The following is a 20,435-nucleotide window of genomic DNA, read 5'->3' on the forward strand; positions in this document are numbered from 1 at the left end:
TCTCCAAGTCACGGCAGCTGCTCTTTTCTCTGGATAGTCCAGCAGCTCATTGTTTGGGCCAATCAAAGTAACAAGGCTTCTTGTCGGGTATATGCTTATTCTAGTGGGACCAGAAACACAGAGCCCATGGTATATCTGCCCATGGCGGGTCTGTGGCAGTCAAGGTGAATGCAATGCATTTCTTCTGAATGGCCAATACCTATGGCAAACTGGGGGCATGAAGGGGAAGCCCAGACCAATCTAATGAAAGACATCTTCCAAAACTATAGCCCTTAACCATATATGGCTGAGAAAAGCTTCACTAATATTTAAAAGGCTTCTAATGTAAGGGAATAATTTAATAAAGTTCCTTATAGTCACAGTTTAACCAAACATGCTAGCGTTTGCTAAAAACAAATTACACATCTACTTGAGGCGGCTTAAGTTTAGGTTCTCCGAAATGTACAGTTGTGGTGAAAATTTGCTAAAACTGAATTTCAGATTCTTACACTGGGAATCCACGGCATTTATGTTTCTGGGCCACCAGACTCCTAACTGTTGTAAGGCAAAACTGTTTCAGGAATGTGATTATAGTGCATTTTAAAGTATTTTATGAAAGCCATGTTTTTTTCCAGAAAGAAAATTATTTTTGTTGATAGACCGCTTCTTAAAAAAAAAAAACAGTAAACATTTGGCTGTTCCTGTCCTTTCCATATCCAGGACATACATTTGCACCTGCATTTTGAATGAGTAGTTAACGTTAGTTGTATGCTTCATAAGTGGGAGTCCGTTCATTTTTGCAGCATTCACAATGTTAACACTTTGAGGATGTTATCAAGAGTTTTTCCCTGCTCACTGCTGAACTGTAACCATTTCTTTCCTTTCCCTACCCCCACTGTCACAAACTTGGTAATGCCGAAACGAAAGCCAAGGTAAACTTTTCTGCATATGTAGAAGATTTACACTGATAGAAATCTGTAAACACTGACTATAAGAATAGAAATGGGCACTAAGTGATCATAAGCCCAAATGTATGCATCTAAGTGTAACTTAGTAACTTAAGTGCTTCAAACTTTTATTATATTACTAAAACTGACATTTAGAAAGCTCTGCAAAGATTTGACTCCTTTCATAACACTAGATCTGCAACTCAGAACAAGTTAAGTAACTAAGCTCCAGGTGGATTCTAGTAACACTTCACTTTCCTAAACATTAATATTTATACAGGACTCACCTGTGCCCCGACATAAGAATTGGACCATTTCACATTCATACCATTTCTCCTCAAAGTGCAGAAGGACGTTTATGGGCGGAAGAGATTTCCTCCTCAGAAATCATCTATCGCTGTTATACAGACACCCTGACCTTCCACTGCATGATGGTCTAAAGCAACAGACAAAAGCAGACATCTTCCCTAAAGCAGCACAAAGTTCCATTTGCGTGTGACCCAAGCAAATATACTTGGCCTTGGATTTCAAGATTAGGCTCTCCACTTCCAATAGTTTAAGACTACCATGTGATATGACTGCAGCACTTGGCTGACACTGAGTTATAGAGTGCTGGGTATGGCAAAGACTAATTCATTTTACACAGGGCAGTGATGTGCCTTCATTGGCTAAAGTACCACCCAAAAGTGTTTGCAACATAAGAGCCACTGTTTCTACTATGAAAGTACAAAGAGACTATACAAATGAGTTCCATCTTAGGTTGGGTAATAAAAGTGATTTCATCAAGTAATGTGTCAGCCACAGGGGCGCTTCTCCCGGGCCACTCTCCTGTGTGTTCTCCCTTGAAGGCGCAACAAAGGGAGTGCAGGTACCGCTGCGCGCACTGTGCCTCCAAGGCCGCGGGCAGTGGAAGAGGGCCAGAGGCTGCCAGGCTCTGCTGGAGCTTATCGTCAGCTGAGGGCAGGCTGAGCCCGGCTTCGGGTGAGGAGCGGCCGGTGCATCGCAAACTTGGGGTCCCAATTGAGCTACCTGGATGTTAAACTTGTATTTTCTAGTTGACGTTTGAACCTACATTTGTGAACAAACACGTTTCTTAAAGTCTTGCCAACCGCACCTCTTCCTGAGGTATCTGGGCCTACTCAGATGTTCATGAAAAAACTCCCAGTCATGCATCAGAAGATGTCTAAAATACTTCTGACTCAACTCCAAAAGACTGAATTTCTGGGGGGGAGCCATCTTTCATGAGCGGATGCCCGCAGGGACTGCAGCAACGCATTAGGAAAGGAGCAAGCCCAGTAGGAATTGGGTCGCATGGCCAAAGGACCGAGAAGAACCAGGGCAGGAATGGGAGGAAGCCAGGAGGCGGACAGTGACAGCTATCCACGACAAGGCTGTTGGCAGGATGCTTCACCCGGCTAACACAGGTGCATAACCGTTTGTGGTGTCGCAAGGGAAAAAGTGCGAGCTGGGGACTACACTAGTGGGAAGAGTCCTGTTCAGCCTAAACGAGCACCAACCACAGCATGTCGGGAGAGAAGGGAACTCCTTAACTTTGGAGTACTCTCCCGACCGTTTTTAAGCAGCACCACGTGCCCGAATGTTTCTTTTTGTTTTGCTGATTTAAAAAAGACACACAGCTAATCAGGCTCTTTTGGAAAACTGACTTTCGGGTTGCTACTTATTTTATACAATACAGGAAAATGTGACATACCTAGGCACATATAAACAAAGAAAGCACCAACAATTAACTGCACTGGGGTGAAAAGGAATTGCTTATCGGTGCCAGGAACTCTAAAGTACTAACTTCAACAAACACGTAGAAAGCAGGGATCAGAACTTACCTGTGTTTTTCTCCTTCTATCGAGGATGCCCGCAGACCATTTTCCCTTAGACAAACCTGAGACTGAGAAGGAAAGCACTGGTGAAGCTAGTCCTACTGGAGGAGAACATCGACCACCAGGTGATGGAGGCCTTCATTGGCCTGTGTTCTAGTAATAGAAAAGCTCTTTAAAAGCCCTCACGTACTATCCTGAATCCCCCTGGATGGTTTAATCATGACTGCTCAGTAGCGTACCATGCACTGCGCTCGGCTTTAGCAGCTAAAGCTAGGGGTGCTGCATTAGTGATTCTTCTGCACAAGCATTAAACGAAGGTTACGACCATTGTAATTGAATGTATAAATGAGATTTATTAGTGCTGGCAGATAATTTGAAAAATTATAAATTCTTTTGGGCTGGTTTCTCACAGTTGAGGCTTAAAAACCAGCCGCTGAACTCCATTACTTGTCATATTACTAGTAAATCCTGGGAAGAGCACTTTGCCATAGTATATGCTGAGCCTTTTTCAGATGATATTTTTGTTATTGATAAAACTCAGCTGTTAGGCTTCTAGGTGTCTCTTGTTGAAGTCAAGAATACCATCAAATTAAGTGTTGGAAATAAGGCACCAGGCATGGATGGTGTTCCAACTGGTTTGATGAAAAGTGGTGACACGTTCTGGGCTCCTCTCCTCACTAAAGTTTTTAACAATCTTGTCTGCACTGGACTCCTGGAGCACTTCCATAATTGTCCCCATATTTAAAAGGGGAGATTGTTTACTCCCGGGTTGTTATAGGCCCCTATTGTTAATAAATATGTCAGCTAAAATCCTTGGGAAAGTAATTTATAACAGAATTAAAAAATGGATTGGGGTTGAGTCTGTTTTATACCCCTGTAAATATGGGTTCAGGAATAAATTGAACATTGCCTAAATTTAAATCTGGTCTTGGGCAAATATTCAATAGCCAAACAATCTTCTCTTTATCTTGCATTCATAGACCTATCATCTGCATTTGACTGTGTGAATAGGTCCAAGCTGTAGAACTTGATAATCTTGCGTGTCCTGGATGCAGCATTAGTGCACTTTCTTCCATTCACACATAAAGATATGAAGGCCAGGTTCCGTATCAGTACACAGGCAGAGGTTTCAGGTGACATTGAAATCAGCCGGGGGTGGGGTGGGGTTGGGTGGGACAAGTGTGTGTGCTGGCCACTTTATTATATATTTTATACATCAAGGAGCTCCACTCCTTATTAACTCATATCACCCAGGATGTACCACAAATTAGAGGGAAACTATTACCAACCCTATTGAATGCAGATGACGCAGTGCTCATGGCAAGCACCCCCCAGGGCACTGCGTCAGTTGGTGTTTGCCTTTGTGGATTTTGTGGTCTCATTGGATCTGTAGACAAAGGTGTAAGCAACTATCATGCCTTTTGATTGGATCAAATTGCTTGAGTAGTACTAATATTTTTCTGTACCTTGGGGTTACCTTCTCTATTGGGCACCAGATATTGTGCAGCGTAGAACCAAATTGTCCAAGTCTATAGGTTCTTGCAACCTGCCGGAGGTGGCCTCCTCACCCCCGTTACAAGTATATAAGTCCAAATGTATTCCAAATGCCATGAATGGGGCTGAGGTATGGGGTATTATGCAGTGTGGGAATATCCAGCAAGAGGAGAATAGGTTTTGCGGGAAACTCCTTTCCGTCTCCATATCTTTATCACACTTTATCTGTCCGAGTGAGCTTGGGCTTTTCCTATATAGAGGAGCAGATTAAAGCTTGCCCTTTGCTACTGTGGCTTGCAATTTGGAGGAACGAGGAGACTGCTTTCACAAAATATATCATTTGGGATTGCTTGTCTTTTGATAGAGGACTTCACACCCCCTGGCTGGTAAATGTAAAGTATGAGTACAGTAAGACTGGAGAACAGTCTGTCTTTTTGGACCCTATGTCTTGTAACTGCTAAAGAAAACATTTATGACTTTGAGCACTCTAGGTGCTTAAGAGAAGCATAAGGTGAAACTAGTGTTGCTGTATACTTAAATTTGGCTGTTTTTTTATTTTTCAAATTATTACCTTTCGCGTGCTCTGGCTGTTGGGTGCGTTCTCTTTTATTTATATTTAGCTCTGACACTATTAAATACCTGTTATGCTTCCCATTTGGCTTTCTAAAGAATCTTGATAAGAATCCCAGTCCTTGTGACAAAAAGTCAGGTCAATCAATGTTGCATTTTACATTCTTTTGCACATTTTTTCTCAGGCACAGCAAACTTTGTTATATATTGCTTTTAAAAAATATGTTTTTTTTCATGTTATACAATGTAGGTCTGCTCTTAGATGTTTACTGCAGCTATCTGATGATGAAGTTTTTATCGCTTCTTTTATTATCAAGTTTTTGTACATTGTATGTGCTTTTATGGATGTCTTGAGCATACGAATAAAGTTATTTTTAATTGATTTGAAGTAATGTGTTTTGGATGAAAACACTTGAAAATGATGCATGTATCGCAATAATCTAATTAATTGAATTAATTTTATGTTATAGTTATTTATAGTCATTTTCTCATCTCAAACCCTTCAGAGGCATTTATGAATTTATCTACAATGGATTAACTGAAACTTAGATAAGCCTGAGAGAGCAGCATGGGGACATTCATAAGCCAAGAATAAGAATGTCTTCGACTTCTGATGAAATCTAGTGTTACATTTGAAGGGTAATTGGTTGGGTTAATATTGTCAAGACAATTCCTACTGGGTTTCTTGACTGAATAATCTTATAACCTCAAGATTGGCTGTTTGTGTTATCCTCGTTTATTTAGGTCTAAAATAATGATGTTTCCCTCGCACATGTGAGATTTTAACGAGCTCGAGTGCAGTAGTTTGGATTATAAATTATTTTGTTTAGGAGATAGACGGGCATTCATGCTTTCTAATGACAGCAGTGGCATTAACAAAATTGTTTCACCCCTATTGTTTTTCTGAACTGCATCTTCTTTATTTAAAAGCCTGCTAAAAACGAATTCGGCAATCTTGTACAAAATATTTTACAGTAATCCATGCTGTCTGCACTGATGTGTTTAAATATGGTTAGGACAAAAGCTTTTGAACTTAACGAAACATATATTCTGTAAACTAAAGCTTTAACTTTGTTCCATGTCTATCAAATTAAGTAAGACTTATGATTAAAAAAAAATATATATAATGTTTTTCACAAATCAGATTCCTATTTAACAAGCTGGATTGCAGTTGTCATATGGCACTACCCTTTAGAAAATGTGCTTAAAACATTGATAAATGAATGGGAATACAGAAAATATAATAGCTAGATTAAAACATAGTGAGTGAAACAAAAAGCCTTAAATGTGTGAATTGTATCTAACAGTTCATGATACAAGGCATGACTATGTTCACTACACTCAAAAGAGGCGAATAGTTGATACGTTTTACTCTTTTTATCACAATTTCTCAATACTGTACATCAAACAGGTTTTATCCCTTTTACTGTACTGGTACCCGGGTAACGATTAAGCTTATAATTAAAGAGGGTGTGCCTCTTAAAATCTCCACGTCTAATGGGCTGAAACACTGGTAAATACTCTCCTTAGCAGAAGTGCCAACTGCTATAATTGTACACCTAAATTACACGTGCATTAATTTAGGTAATCTCATATCTGTGGATGATCTTCTTTTGATTGCGAGTACACTCATAGTCCTTACAAAAACATTACTTCTTGAGGTACACATGTCTAAACAACTCAACGTTGTCACAATCAATCTGCTCTAAACTAAAATACTAGATACAATTTTTTGATAAACTGATTAACAAAAAAATAGAATTAAAATTCTTTGGAGCACAGTTGGATCCGTAGGAGTGGTCGCAGGCTAGAAACTTTTTAATCAGCTATGGAGGCAGAGCAAAGGGAAAAACGCTTACTACACTTACAAATAAGCTAAGCCAATAGTTCTCTATAGTGCTGTAACACTCTGTGGACGTTTCAAGGAGGAGCTGGACATACAAAGTGCTGAATTTGCAATACTCTAGTTCTCAAAACATAATTTCTTTAGGATTCCACTAATCTGAAGTCAACTCAGAGTTACACTATATGTGTCTTTTTTCACAACAGTGATTTTCTAATGATGGAGATTTAAACCTATTCTCCCTCACGTGATGCAAAGGAATTCATCTTTCCCTAGCGTAACATTACACCAAATAGTACCTGAGCTTAAACTTTGTTCCTATTAAATTTGCTCCAAATAAATTGGATAGAGGTATCTTCGTGGGCACCCAAAAAAGCTTACAAACTTTACTTTCTAAGTAAAAAATAAAACTTATTAAGCAGAGATATGCCAAGACTGCCACACCTAAAACTATAAAAGGGCAAACGTTTTGCAGAAGATTTCTGCCATAGTGCTAAAGCATCCAGACGTAGATAGCGGTAAATTCTAAGAATGGAAAATGCTGCCTTAACGTATATGACATGGAGGTGCCCCTTCCAATCAAATCAAGGGTTCAATGTCATTGCCAGATGGGTTAAATGATGCACACCTTCAAGAACATGTCCTCAACAAACTATTGGAAGTATCTCTTTATTATACAAATCTCAGCATCTTGGTCTTCACAACGCTTAGAGACCAGGCTGCAGGCTAAGAAGAGAGAGGGCATGCAATCACTGTCTCCTGAATTTATGCTGGAAGCTGAAATGGGAAATAAACAAATTCAGGAGCAGTGGATCAATGCTTGCAGTTAATTTAGCATAGTTAATACCTAAAGGGCTAAATCCAGGGGTGTATAAATCCTTGAGGCCATTGTAGGTCAGAATCTGACTACTGCCAGACTGAACACTAAAATCATCCCTGATAAAATGTTTTTAAAAAAAAAGGTTAAAAAAGCCTTGCACTGCTTTAGCCTACGACTAGTATTGGACCATGAGCGGATGGTGTGGTTGTAACAGCCTATGGTACCCTAAAAGCAGCACTCTAGTCTGCTATCTACCAAGGAATTGCCGCAGTGACAGAATGGCAAGTCCCACCCTTGGCATGACCCCGTATAGCTCTCTGTTGACCAAACACACTATATTCCAGACACTGATATGTAATGTACCAGATGATATTGGGGGAACATGTAGAATCCAAATGTTATTACAATATTTTCCATAATAGTAGGATAGTCTGCAAGGGTATCTGCTGAGTAGACAACCATGGTGTCTGACGAGTATAAACAGTCTTGTTGACATGCTCGAGCTAGGCCAGCTCTTTTCATTCCACAACTGATTGTGGTGAGAGAGATTTAAAACAAATGTATTGCCCAATCTCCATATGAGCGTTTAGATTGCATGCCACGTTGGAATATATTGGTAACTTTTTGGGGGAAAGCTGGAAAGTGTTATGTTATTTGACGGTGGGGGTGGATTTAGACATATCCTCAAAAGAAGAGTAGGCATCAGTGGTTTCTTTAAAGAGACTGCAAGACGGAACTCAAGTAGGTATTTTGAGGGGTATGGGAGCATGCGAGTGGAAAGAGGCAACCAACTTTGGTAATCCGAGACTGGCGGCTCATTATCTCTGAAAGGGCTGGTATTGCTAGGTTTTCTCTTACTTTCATACTAGGTAGTTTCTCCTCTGTAGTTTGCTGTGATGAGTGTAGTCCTTCATAATCCGGTATAAGAATTCATAATGGATATCCTTTTATGCGGGTAATCGACTCAAGAAATCCATGAAATGTGGACGACGGGGCCACCCATGGTCAAAATTAAGCACTGGTGGAAATGTGATATTTGTTGAAATTCATTATTTATGGTTGTGCAGCAGTATTCTACTTGGCGCATCATCTTTTGTGAAATGATTTATCAGTTTGTGATTATTTTAGTGGATAGTAGATGTGTTTACAATAATAAACGAGCATTTGCAATGCAATGAGTCTCGTGTTTGCTTGAGTTAGAGCTATTAGCATTGTAAACTTCTAACTGGATTTTTCTTGTCACATAAATTGAAAAAGGAAAGTAAAACAGTTTCACATAACTAACCAGACTTTTCTTGCTATATAATCTGAAAAGTAAAAGTTTCACAAAAACAAGCCGACGGCTGCCATAAGCAAACACACAAAGGGAAATAAACGTTTGCTCGCAGTGAAACCTATAGGCAAAAGTTCAATTATCTATGTAACTGGCAAAAGTGCAATTATCTATGTAAAAGGCAAAAGTGGAATTACCTATGCAACAGGATCGATATCATGCAAAGCGCTCGACTGCTGCCCACTGAGATTGCGCTGCGAAATAAAGAGAAAAAGTAGTCCAGAAATTAGACGGAAAACATTGAGCCTCGTATGTTTTTAGTAGTAGGTTGGTGCGCTCGAGGAGGGCTAAACACCAGAAAAGACATGACGTATGCATGCCTTCCACTAGTAAAGGCTAGCCCACGAACCTGGGTGTGTTTGGAAGCCCAAAGAGAAATTACAGCAGGGGAGGGAGCGCTTTGCACTCACGCCTAAAACAAATTAATAGGTTGATTCCTGGCTGTTGTTAAGGGCTCATTAAGGTCAATTCGTAGCTCGGTGAAGGCTTAAGAAGTTGTGTTGTTGGATTAGATTGACTTAGGCTAAAACTCACTTCATTTCTGAATGTTTGCACATTTTAAAAGTACTTTGGGCCGTATTTATACTCCGTTTGCGCCGAATTTGCGTCGTTTTTTTCGACGCAAATTCGACGCTAAACTAACGCCAACTAACGCCATATTTATACTATGGCGTTAGAGGCGAATAGCGCCAAAGTTCCCGGAATGTGCGTCATTTTTTAGCGTGAACCCCTTCCTTGCGTTAATGATATGCAAGGGAGGCGTTCCCGTCTAAAAAATGACTCCCAGGCCTTTACGTGGTATTTATACTCCCGGGCAAAAGAGACGCCCGGGAGTGGGCGTGGCTAAAAACGGCGCATTTGCGCCGCTTTTTAACGCCTGGGTCAGGCATGGCGTTAAGGGACAAGTGGGCTCAAAATGAGCCCAGAGTGCCTTCCCCTGCCCCCAGGGACCCCCCCTGCCACCCTTGCCCACCCCAGGAGGACACCCAAGGCTGGAGGGACCCACCCCAGGGACATTCAGGTAAGTTCAGGTAAGTATTTTTTTTTTTTTTTTAATAATTTTTTTTGGCATAGGGGGGCCTGATTTGTGCCCCCCTACATGCCACTATGCCCAATGACCATGCCCAGGGGACAGAAGTCCCCTGGGCATGGCCATTGGGCAAGGGGGCATGACTCCTATCTTTACAATGATAGGAGTCATGTTGATGGGGGATGGGCGTCGAAAATAAATGGCGCAAGTCGGGTTACGACGATTTTTTCGACGTAACCTGACTTGCCCCATTTTAAGACACCCATGCGCCATTTTCCCCCTACGCCGGCGCTGCCTGGTGTACGTGGTTTTTCTCGCGCACACAAGGCAGCGCCGGTCTGCTTGCGCCGGCTAACGCCATTCAATAAATACGGCGCCCGCATGGCGCTTCAGAATGGCGTTAGCCGGCGCAAAACTTTTTGACGCTAAACTGCGTTAGCGCAGTTTAGCGTCAAAAAGTATAAATATGGGCCTTTACCTTTGAGTTGACAGTACATAAATAAGGAAGAATTTTGTAAACGGCCCAAGGCAGTTTCTTCTCTTGTTTCAATCAACCCGTGATATGCAGAAAGTGATTCAAACAGCTTCAGCTGATGAGAGTGCAATACAAATGTAAACAGGGTTCACTGGTGTCACAGACCATGACGTGTAGTACGATTGCACGGTTCCATGCCAAAGCGAAGGCTTAAGGTTCTTTATGAGACTCTAAATAGGTCCACTGTCGATGATATTTCATTTTTTTCCACTAACCAGACAAGAATGTAGTGTGTCATTACTTTCTGTCCGTGGTTGTTGTAGCTGTCTGACTAGGACAACGCTGTAATAAAGAATGCGTCCTCCAAGCCCTGTTTTTGATGCCTGCATGTCATTGCCATTAACAGAGGAGGACGTGCCTGGCGTGCTGCCTCTTACAGGCAGGGACCGGAACCAGGGTGGTCTCTAACCCTTGGAGTAGCAATTTGCAGACTCGACGTCCTACAGTCCATCTCATGAACTGTTTTTAGAGTGTGACAGGGAAAGTAAAGGAAGTCATGTGGGCCGACTAATTTATACTATCTCCTGTTTACCTCCACCGAGGAGGGGAATCATTTAATCACTATAGCAGGTGTGGTTGAAATGAAAATGTTGATACCCAAGTTCAGGGCCGTTTCGTACTCTAAGAAATGCAGTGGTCAATCACTTTGGGATGTTACAAGGCAAAGAGGTCTATGTTTACCTTCCACCACTTCCTGGGCCTTATGTGCCTATAACAATGTACAAAGGCCAGACCTTTGTTAATATAAGACTGCTACGTTTAGAGATAATTTCTGACTTTTCTGGATTAAAAAATTAAGCCTAGGAGCATTCAGAGAAATATGCGCATTAGTACAATGCTTAGCATTTATTTGAAATTTCCAACAGGAGGATATTTCTGTATATGGAAATGTGATGCAAGTACCATTTTACACTGACAAGTAACTATTTAGTGCACCTAAATTGAGCATAGTTGTTCTATATACATTGAGAGCTTTTCGGTGTGAATGTGCTAGATATTCTGTATATGGCATAAATTACGTTTTGTGTGGGTGGCTATCCAGTGACATCCATATGTTTATACAAAATCACAAGGTTCTTCCTCCCAAGCCTTTTTTCTCCACTGGTATGTCTCCCTCAACTTCCAGTAATATTTGAACTTACTTGTTCTCTTTGTCTGGTATATAGGTGGACAGCTTCCTTGGAAAAGCTTTGTTGAAGAGCATGACTGAGAGTGTGCATGTCATAGTGAAACAAGAATGAATGAATGAACTGCCATTTGTACAGCTATCCAAAGGAAGTGTCCCGGTGCTAGCAAGGAAAGGAAACATTTCCTAGGTCTACAATTCTCTGAAAAGGGAGGTCATCAGCCCCTTTCATAGGTTGAGCATAGCAGCACACAAGCGCTGCCTTTCAACCTGTTGTGATCCATTCTGAGAGTTTTAACCACCACGCCCATCTCACACCCATAACTTTCATTTGTTCCTAAGCCTGCCTTTCAAAAATCTCTTGATGTCATTGGTAAACGCTTTACGTTTGTCTTGCCTTGTACTGTTTTGTTTCCGCCTTGAAAACTGACCCTCTTACAAGGATCATTGCACGATTGGCGAGACAGCTTTTTCTCAGCGCACTTTGTTTTCTTTTGCCTCACTGCTTCGCTCATGGCAGTATGTTCTTCCTTCATCTTCCTTAGTTTCGGGCATCTTGCTTTTTCTTTGCGATGTCTGTGGGGTCTTTTTATTTATTTATTTTTTGCAGTTTTATGTAGCGTGAACTCGACACGAAGGTATTGAAGCACTTTATTTAGTTATTTATTTTGCAGTTTTATATAGCGCAAACTCGATACAAAGGTATTACAGTGCTTTACATGAGCACCGGTTACATTACACAAGAACACATTCATGTTTGGTACCAAGGGGAGATTAAGCAACTTGCCCAGAATCACAAGATGTTGAGCACTTGCCAAGACTTGAATAGTGTTCCCCAGCTCCAAAGTCGGCAGCTCTGGCCCTTACACCACATCTTCTCTTCTAGGGTTCTTTGTCTGGTGCGTGTTGGGGCAGTCTGGGGATAACTCTTTTTTTTTATATACTGCTTGATAGTACAGGTTCTGCCGTTTCATAGCACTGCAAAGCAGGTGCCATTCTTAACAAAATTGCTAGAATTAATTTGCAGTTAAGCTGCCTCTTCTGGTATTCTCTTTGTATACAATGTTTTTAAAAGTTAGGCTGGTATTGCGAATGTAGAGGAATAATTCCTTTAAAAGTTTAACACACAGAAATATATGTCTGCCCCCTTTCTTTGCGCCTAACTCTTTTGACCCCCCTCACTCAATTAGTTAAATGCCATGAAGGTGCCTCTTTGTGGCTTGTTCAGTGCTATAAAAGTTTAGGTAAATACACTAGAAAGGGTTGCATCTCTAGGGTATCACAGCTAGTCTGTAAGAATGAGGCGAAAACACTCCCAAGATGGTGGCATTTTTGTGTCTTCGCTCCTGCGGCGACAGGCCTGGAGGGTTGTTGAAGCAAGTGGCATACGTCCACTACACTCCAAACTAAAACACATACGTAAAAGACAATGTCATTTTCAAAACCAATATCTCTAACTCACACAAATGCAAGACCTATTGCATTGTAAATGCTTGTTGAATATGGCTTCCTAGTTGACCTCTCTCATTTGTAATGGCAGCTCATTACACAGTTCTGCTGCCAGTAGAGAACAGAAGGAACAGCCCTTCTGGCTTTGCAGACTTTGTGAATGCAAATCCGTCCCTGATTGACAGAGCGAAGAGCTCTGGTGGTAACATATTCACAAAATCTGCTACTAAAATAAAGATATCCCTTTTTGTGGATTACTCTAAAAGTGACCAGCAAGGCCTTGAAATTGGTCGTTTTATTGACTGACAGCCAATGAAGTTGCTTCAATCCTGAGCGGATGGACTGCCTCCTAGGGCATTCAAGAATCAAACGTGCAGCAGCATTGTAAAGCATATGTAATGTATTTATTAGACTGGCAGGGATTGCTACGTATAGCAAATTGGCTAATCTAATCTAGACGTCACTACAGCATGGATGATCGATTTCCGTGCATGGGCTAGTCAAATTTTTAGAGTCTTTATTAAAGTTTAAAGATTTCAGCACAGCAAAACAAGTCGCTGTGGTTGCCTGTATTTGGGGATTTAAAGGGAGGTTCTGATCAATGTGTATTCATCAAATGTGAACTCAGTTAAGAAATTAGGTAAAGTAAGGGGCGACAATTATATTACAATTTTTTGCCTCTCCACACAAAGTGTACTTCCTACACACTAGCAACATTATATTAAGTACACCCTTTTTAATTGAAAGTATAGAAGCTCAGAGAGTTGGTTACTTTTGTACATGTATTCAGACTTCATAAATAAACATGAATGTATTTGCGAGAGACTAAACAGTCGGTATGTGTGCTTGTTTAAGCAGGAAGATGACAGAATAATTCAAATGTGGCCACTTGTGTTATATCACATTTCTGTTTCTCTCTAGAATTCAGAGTTTATAAGAAACCTTACACATTGGATGTTACATACTTTTCATGTTTTGCGATGTAGCACCCTTTCAGGAAGTAACAAATGTGAGTAAGACTGGAGGAGGGGGAAACTGATACAAATATTTCATGATTTGCCTAAACCATATTTTGAACCTTAAAGAGCGCAACTAATTATTTGTTGTAGTAATTAATGTGTTTAAAGGCAGAGATTAACCTGTGGTAAAATTACTCGGATTCATTCAGACTTTGTAAATTCAAACCCTTGAGTAACTTCAATTCATCAGCTGTTGGTCTTCGTCAGATTTTAGGGGGTGAGTAAAGTGCAGGAAGATGAAACAGGACCCAGCGGCTACATACTGTTATGCTCAGCTTTTTTTTAAAAAACACCTGGAAAATTCGTGTAAAGAAAAGCGCCAAATGGAAAGGGCGTTCGGTGTGCAGTTATCCTGGAGCCGTAAACGAAAAAGAGAAATGCCACTCCTGAAAGTCATCACTGAGCATCAGATACCATTTAAATATGAATGAAAAGTAAAGTTAGACCGAAGCATTAGTCATAGCGTCCTTGCATACCGTCCTGCAGGGGACCAAAAGCACCAGAAGTGCCGTCAAAGGCGGCGCGCGGCGGTTCCTCCCTCCACCGGGAGCCGGCGGCAGAGGGAACAACGAGGGCAGATTGCGGGAAGGAAAGTGACAACCCGCGGGCTCGCCCACTGGCGATGGGGGCGCACGAGGGGTGCCTCCCGCGCTCTCAGCTGAGGGACTAAACAGCTCAGAAGCACGTGCAGCACAGCGCCCAAACTTCAGCCTTGTGCGCGTAGGCGCACTGTGCTGGGCATCTCACACCATGAAAACCACGAAGTAGATGCACTACACTTAACGTCTAATTCGACTGTGCCAGATACACACACCATCTGCCCAAATAAACAGTTCTCGGGGTGCCCTGTCTAAGGTTGACAATTTGTAACTCAACTATTAGCTTTAAATGAGGCATTTCAGTTGGATGAGAGCGTGCCACATCCTAGAAAAGCCACTTTATTATGTTTACTTATCTACAGTAGTTAAACTATATTAAAAAAATGATGGAGCAAGGATGCTCCGCTATTAAAGCTTCGCCTTTACTGAGCCCCGATACATTAACTTCCTGAGAGCCACCGACTTGCTGTGGTAAAAAAATTAAAACATTGCTAATCGCAAATGGTCACAATGGCGTAGCCAGTGCACTATGGGCCCCAACGCAATCATTGAAATGGGCCCCATATCACAATCTAGATTGTAAATGCATCCCCACACACACCCGTGCCGCTGCACCTGCTACACAAGTGTTAGTTGTGTCCCTGAATTGTGCATTACTGACAGCACGCGCTCTAAACATGCCCGTATAAAGCCATTAGTTACAGTGAACACCTGACCCCCTTATGTTTTGGAATCCCGATGCATCCCCAGCTTCAACTGTTACTTCCACTTTGTTGCTTACTGCTGTGTAAGTGCTGGTTCTGTCACTTATCTGCCCATAGTCATAGGCACTTCCATTCTGAGAACATGTCCCTGACCGACCTCTCTGGTGATCGCCGCCCCAGAGACTTGACATTTGCCCTACCTCGACACCCGCCTCTTTGCACATGGCATGCCTCTCTCTTTCTCAAGTTACCCCACATCGACCCACAAAGTGGTTCTGACACTGCGCGGTGATCTGCGGCCCTGCACCCGCCCCTCTGAACCGGACACCATCAATAGCTGGGCCCGGAGGCACGTGAAGCCCTGGCAGATGCTGCTGCTGGGACCGACGGGGTCGCAAACATCTCGGAAATGTGTCACTCGGACTCACTCGGAGAATATGTACCATTGGAGAAGGAGAGGGCAGCGTCTGCGGAAAATAGGCGGGGGGTGGAGGGGAATCGTAAGGAACACCTGCAGAGCAACAGCAACCCGAGCCGGGGGTGCACATGGGCACTTCCGCACCGGAGACAGCAAGAACACTCACCGCAGGGAGACGTCTGGGCCCACGAGGAGACAGGGGACGTGTTTCCTTAGGGCGCAGGGAAGGGGGTTAACAGCAGGGGGTGCAGGATCTAGCAAACGAAATGTCCAGCGCTTGGGGAAGTTTGTGACGCAACTCCCGTGAGTGGTCAATGCGCCTTCAGTGACCGAGACTAACCTCGCACCGCTTGTCCGCTCTTGTAAGGGGTGTCCCGTCTATGATCACGGAGCGCACAGAGACGGTTGTGAGCTTCAAGGTCCCGCTGCCCCCGGAGGGCGCAGTTCCTTTGCTTAGGCTCGGGGCATAGAGTGTTTACGATGCAGCTCTTATCAGCTATGATTCCAAACATACCCCGCTGCCTCCTTTCCAGACACTACTGACAATAAGGATCCCTGCTACTGCTTCGCAGAACTTAACAGAAACTAGTGCACCGACCCCAGCAAAAACGTACCGGAACACTAGCCGGTTAGAGCCACCCGCACTCAGTCTGTGCAGAACCGCAGTCACTCCACTGCACAAACACACAACCCGCCTGTCGCACTAACTGCATGAGCCCAGTTCCCCCAAATCTCATTAACCCACGAAATGACTGCACCGCAAGCAGCCATCACACCGAACAACTGTGACAAACCGAGAAGTCTAAGCCACACAGCAGAAATCCCCTAGCAGGCTGCTTATTCCCAGCTTGGCTTCCACAAGTAATGTGGACAATGTCTCCTAAAAATGCAATCGACATGAAAACTTTGGTGCATGCCTATGAACTGGAGACGAGACATGAAGTGGCATACAGCGAGGTGAGGCAGAGCGCATACACATAGCACACTGAAGGAGAGGTGGATTAGAGAGAGACAAACACGTCTCTCCTGAAAAGTCATTAACACCGGCTCTGGGGGCGCATGGGGAGCTCTTACCTGTAGAGTGTGACGATTAAATCCCCCGCACGCTTAACCATGAAGGCTTGCAAGTCCCTGCATTGCTGGGAAGTTCTTGGAGTGAATCTCTCAGGGAGTGCAAAGGGGGAGGTCGCGCTGTCCTTATTAGTCTCACTCCCTCTGACACACGCACCCAGTCAGGGGTCCTCCCACTCAGAGGAGGAAGCACACTGCGAGACGAGACAGGCAGCGCACGGCTTCAGCCGGCATACAGACTCTGCCTGCAGCACTAGCAGTGTTCGCACTGGCCTCGCGGCGCTGGGGACACCTGGCACCGCTCTTAATGCTGTACGGTACTTCTGAAGTGCTGGACTACCTCCGTTGCACTTCTTTGAAAGAGAGAAAAAATGTCGAAAAGGACCGACCCCGCCGTCACTTAAAAAAACGCTCGAATGTGGAAATGCAATTTTTCCAGCCCCAGGCCTGTGTTTTTTTTACAGTATTCATTCAGCTAACCCAGCAAAGGAAAGACAGCGGACTGCGGCGGGCAGGGTGAAAGATACAAATTGAATACGTTTCTGCATGAGGGTTAGAATTCTGATTGATTACGAAGTCATATGACCACGCATGCAAGAAAAGGGCTGTCTCTTCATTTCTTTAAAAAAAAGAAAAGAAAGACGTCTGGTATACTGCATGCACTATAGCCACATCTCGGGCATACGATTTCCATACAACGTAACATGAGCCACCTTACCTGCTGTCAATTTTAATGATAGCGATTTCTCTGGTTTAGAAAGGTTATGCACCTTTCAGGCCATAGCATTGTTGTATTTCTAGTGCTAGTATGGGCCAGCTGGACCTTGCACAGATAAGCTTGCTAGAGAGACACTGAAAACACACACATCAGATTGTAAGTGAGTTTGCGCATGTTTCTCGACATGTTTCAGTAGAATTCAGACGGTTGATGTGTGCAGTATTTGGGCACACTGCGAAACCGTAGGAGTAAATGAGCTTCACCTATGCTGGCTGAAAAAAGCGCGTGAGTTACCACTACTTGCCTTGATGTAGAGACGTTGTAAGCCATAGGCAAAGTGGGCAATTGCCCGGGGCCCCCACCTTCCAATGTTATCCTGAGAAAGAAAACTTTTTCTTTATTTCACCTTATCTATTTCTCTATTCCAACCTTTCAGGTATGATCAAATTTTGTTTGCCATCATGGGGCTTGAATCAGCAAAAAAGGTGTAATTACATTCAAAGTGCCCCAAACAGGGGCCCCAAAACATTGTTTTGCCCCAAGCCCCCGAAATCCTTAAGAAAACACTGCTTTCACCTGTCCACCATGGCATGCATAGTACACCCATGAATGGCCAGTGCAATAAGTAGATGTGCAAATGAAGTTGTAAGATTTTGGAGGGAGCAGAGACTTCCCCTTGGAAACGGTAGCTAACAAGCCTGGAGATCGCTAAAAGGCCCACCATTACTGGAAGATCAGGTGTCCAATCAGGCACTGAAGAAGCAAAGAGGGCACATTCTGTAGAGTAATACACCTCTAGTGTGCCACAGGGAATGGACAGGATACCCTTCAGTTGCCAGTACAGAACAACCTTGCACAGATTCTGTTGTGAACTAGTGAAGGGCAGGTGACATCTGAGACTACTGGAGGTGGCCAGTTTAGGCACGAGGAAACATATTATCAATAAGGTATCACACATCATACACTATTTAGGTATCTCCTCGCTAGTGCATGGTGACAGTGTGCTGTGCATTGTGACCCCCCTTGGTAGGTCTGTCCTAAATACAACTTTAGCTTCTGTGAAAGGTTATGTGATGAACAAAAAGAGAAGAGCTGTGGATCACCATTTTCAAGCATTGATGACAAGGACTGGACACTTAAATGGTCTGTTGAGCCCCCTTCTAGATTGCCTAAAGAAAGGGTAACTTTTCCTGCAGGCTACAGTGCCTTGCTAAATAGGATAGTTAGTATATGTGAAAGGGGTTACAAGTCTCCTTAAGAGGGTCCCAAATAGGAGGAAAAAGCCACAAAGGGTAAACACCTCATTGTCATTGGTAATCTTATAAATCTCAATTGTAGAGGATAAATGGAAATTATTAGAAATGACAAGCACCCAATTCATATGAAACTTTCAAGGAATAAGCATGAATCAATAACTTATCTAATAAACTGTCATAAAGTGGATCCATAATCAATTCATGGTATGTCCACTGGCTCTTGTGGCAGGTAGGTAATGTCCCCTGTAGGAAAGGGCGAGTGAATGTCTAGTAAAGACTTGCATTCCATAAACTAACTCCTATGTATCCTTTGCAATAGGCAAAGTATATATGTCCTTGAATGTGATCTGATTCAGGCCTCTATAATCAGCACAAGTTTCAATATTCTGCTTCTTATTAGGTACAAAAAGAAGGATGCTGCAGTAGGCAATGAAGATGGAACAAAAGCTTTTTGTGTTTCTTTCTCTTTTAGAGGCAAGGAGCAAATTTGGCCAAAAGGAGCAAACTTCTAGGTTCGGTTCAATATATATAGCAAAGCCATATTCACTATGAGGGGGAAGTGCAATCATTGTGCATAGCAAAAACCAACAACAAAGGATGGTACCCCAGTGGTACCGAAGATAAATCACTATTACGTTAGATTTAGTGTCTTTAATAACATGACTTTCGCCACATAAATAGATGCTTTAAGTTGACTAGTTCACATACAGATTTTGTCTCTTCACCCAATGAATTCCAGATATTATGGAGTAATTGGGAGAGGGAGTAATGTCAGAAGATAATCTGATCACCAAAATAGCATTAAAGTGGAAGAGCGGTCTTCCTTAAAAGCTCAGAAATAAGTAGTGAACTTTCAGCAGTTTAAATTAGTTTAGAAGCATTCTTGTCTGTTTTAGGAATATGATTCCTTTTCGACCATTCCTGATCAATGAACATATCACAAGCACCACTATACAACAAAGCAGAAGTTTGACAATTTCCTTCTTCTGCCTTGATAACAACCAGCAATAGAAATGAAGGACTATCAGATTTCTTCATGCATATACCAACATAGGGGATTCACCATTCTCCTAACTTTTTATCAGGAGAAGACAGAATTATGCCTGTCTTATAAGGCTGGTTATCACAGCCTTGCATCATGTGTCCATAACCAGCGCAATAAAGACACAGCTGGTGCTTCTTTTCACCTTCCTTCAAAGCACCGCTTATAGCTCTAACTTCTACAAGCTCCACTTGCAAGGTCCACTGCGACCACTGAACAACCAGATGAAGAAGTCTTAAAGAAATTAAAATGACTCTCGAAACGTCTATCTTTCCTTTCATCACTGTTACAATCAATGTTTAATTGACAGCACCAAGTCAATAAGTTTAAAAGGAGGACATTCTGAGCAAATTAACTAATGCCTGATTACCTCTCTCAAAACCTGCCAACAAATAGTTACCTGTTATCTTAGCCCAGGAAATTTCTGTAGCCAAATGACGGAAATAAGTCACATACATCAAAATATGTATTTTACCCTGTTGAATGTCACATAATATTCCTCTACCCAGTAATTCAAATCAGGTGCTCAATCATCTTTTAAAAAGCTAGTTGGAAGATCATAAGTCTGCAAGCAAGCATCAGAATTGGCTACCAAAAGAGACCAAACGAAAGAAAATCCAGTAAGACATCACTTGAGCTTGGTCTTG

At 42.5% G+C, this 20,435-nt stretch overlaps 1 protein-coding gene across 1 annotated transcript in view; it reads right to left on the minus strand.

Moving 5' to 3' along the window:
* COL19A1 (collagen type XIX alpha 1 chain) overlaps positions 1–16,873 on the minus strand; it is a 2,318,824-nt gene extending 2,301,951 nt beyond the window's left edge. The window contains exon 1 of the mRNA XM_069235722.1: positions 16,776–16,873. The gene's annotated coding sequence lies outside the window, so the exon portion shown is untranslated. The remainder of the gene's footprint in view (positions 1–16,775) is intronic.
* Positions 16,874–20,435: the final 3,562 nt, after the last annotated feature.

The sequence above is a fragment of the Pleurodeles waltl genome, chromosome 5, assembly GCF_031143425.1.
Source record: "Pleurodeles waltl isolate 20211129_DDA chromosome 5, aPleWal1.hap1.20221129, whole genome shotgun sequence".
NCBI lineage: Eukaryota > Metazoa > Chordata > Amphibia > Caudata > Salamandridae > Pleurodeles > Pleurodeles waltl.